At 45.2% G+C, this 2,486-nt stretch overlaps 1 pseudogene; it reads right to left on the bottom strand.

The window, feature by feature from the left end:
• Positions 1-880: 880 nt before the first annotated feature.
• Positions 881-2,260, bottom strand: LOC103074164 (elongation factor 1-alpha 1 pseudogene; annotated as a pseudogene).
• Between the last annotated feature and the right edge of the window lie 226 nt (positions 2,261-2,486).

Genomic DNA, 2,486 nt, shown 5'->3' with positions numbered 1-2,486 from the left:
CTTTACAATGGTGTGTTACTTTCTGCTTTATAACAAAGTGAATCAGTTATACATATACGTATGTAACCATATCTCTTCCCTCTTGCGTCTCCCTCCCTCCCAACCTCCGTATCCCACCCCTCTAGGTGGTCACAAAGCAGGGAGCTGATCTCCCTGTGCTATGCGGCTGCTTCCCACTAGCTATCTATTTTACGTTTGGTGGTGTATATATGTCCATGCCACTCTCTTTGTCACAGCTTACCCTTCCGCCTCCCTATATCTTCAAGTCCGTTCTCCAGTAGGTCTGTGTCTTTATTCCTGTCCTGCCCCTAGGTTCTTCAGAACCGTTTTTTTTTTAGATTCCACATATATGTGTTAGCATATGGTATTTATTTTTCTCTTACTTACTTCCCTCTGTATGACAGACTCTAGGTCCATCCACCTCACTACAAATAACTCAATTTCGTTTCTTTTTATGGCTGAGTAATATTCCATTGTATATATGTGCCACATCTTCTTTATGCATTCATCTGAAGATGGACACTTAGGTTGCTTCCATCTCCTGGCTATTGTAAATAGAGCTGCAATGAACATTTTGGTACATGACGCTCTTTTTTTTCTCATTAAACTTTTTTAATGGGTGTCAAATTCTGTAACAGATATTTGGTCAAGTTGTTTCCATTAAAAAGTACTGATTTTAAAAACTAATAACTTAAAACTGCCACACACAAAACAAATGGTCCACAACACATTCTCCTTTCCTTCTGAAGGTTTTACGATGCATTGTTATCATTAACCAGCCTTTTGCTATTAAACTTAAATGGCTAAATGAGACAAACAGTTCTGAGACCGTTCTTCCACCACTGATTAAGACTGGGGTGGCAGGTATTGGGGATAATATTCATTTAGCCCTCTGAGCTTTCTGGGCAGACTTGGTGACCTTGCCAGCTCCAGCTGCCTTCTTGTCCACTGCTTTGATGACACCCACAGCAACCGTCTGTTTCATGTCACGAATAGCAAAGCAGCCCAGAGGAGGATAGTCAGAGAAGCTCTCAACACACATGGGTTTGCCAGGAACCATATCAACAATGGCAGCATCACCAGATTTCAAGAATTTGGGGCCTTCTTCCAGGTTTTTCCCAGAACGATAATCAGTCTTCTCCTTTAGCTCAGCAAACTTGCAGGCAACCGTGAGCTGTGTGACAATCCAGCACAGGTGTGTAGCCAGCACTAATTTGGCCTGGATGGTTCAAGATAATCACCTGAGCTGTGAAGCCAGCTGCTTCCATCGGTGGGGCATTTTTGCTGTCACCAGCCACATTGCCACGACGTACCTCTTTGACAGACACGTTCTTGACCTTGAAGCCCACATTGTCCCCAGGAACGGCTTCATGTAAAGCTTCATGGTGCATTTCGGCAGACTTCACTTCAGTTGTCACATTGACTGGAGCAAAGGTGACCACCATGCCAGGTTTGAGAACACCAGTCTCCCCTCGACCCACAGGGACAGTGCCAATACCACCAATTTTGTAGTCGTCCTGGAGGGGCAAACGCAAGGGTTTGTCAGTTGGGCGAGTTGGTGGTAGGATGCAATCCAGAGCTTCAAGCAGTGTGGTTCCACTGGCATTGCCATCCTTACGGGTGACTCTCCATCCCTTGAACCACAGCATGTTAGCACTTGGCTCCAGCATGTTGTCACCATTCCAGCCAGAAATTGGCACAAATGCTACCATGTCAGGGTTGTAGCCAATTTTGTTAATGTAGGTGCTGACTTCCTTTACAATTTCCTCATATCTCTTCTGGCTGTATGGTGGCTCGGTGGAATCCATTTTGTTAACTCCAACGATTAGTTGTTTCACACCCAGGCCAGAAGGGCATGCTCACGGGTCTGCCCCTTCTTGGAAATACCTGCTTCAAATTCACCAACACCAGCAGCAACAATCAGGACAGCACAGTCAGCCTGGGATGTGCCTGTAATCATGTTTTTGATGAAGTCTCTGTGTCCTGGGGCATCAATGATGGTCACATAGTACTTGCTGGTCTCGAATTTCCATAGGGATATATCAGTGGTGATACCACACTCGCGTTCAGCTTTCAGTTTGTCCAAGACCCAGGCATACTTGAAGGAGCCCTTCCCCATCTCGGCAGCCTCCTTCTCGAACTTTTCAATGGTTCTCTTGTCGATCCCACCACATTTGTAGATCAGATGGCCAGTAGTGTTGGACTTCCCCGAATCTACGTGTCTGATGACGATATTGATGTGCGTCCTCTCCTTTCCCATTTTTGCTTAGGTTTAGCGATGGTTTTCACGACACCTGTATCCTGGCGGCAAACCCCTTGCGAAAAAGCACATGACACTTTTTGAATTATTGTTTTCTCAGGGTATATGCCCATTAGTGGGATTGCTGGGTCATATAGTAGTTCTATTTGTAGTTTTTTAAGGAACCTCCATACTGTTCTCCATAGTGGCTGTACCAATTCACATTCCCACCAACAGTGACAAAGAG

This window comes from Lipotes vexillifer, unplaced genomic scaffold, assembly GCF_000442215.2.
Source record: "Lipotes vexillifer unplaced genomic scaffold, Lipotes_vexillifer_v1.1 scaffold120, whole genome shotgun sequence".
In the NCBI taxonomy this organism is placed as follows: domain Eukaryota; kingdom Metazoa; phylum Chordata; class Mammalia; order Artiodactyla; family Lipotidae; genus Lipotes; species Lipotes vexillifer.
This window is presented reverse-complemented; position numbering and strand designations above follow the sequence as displayed.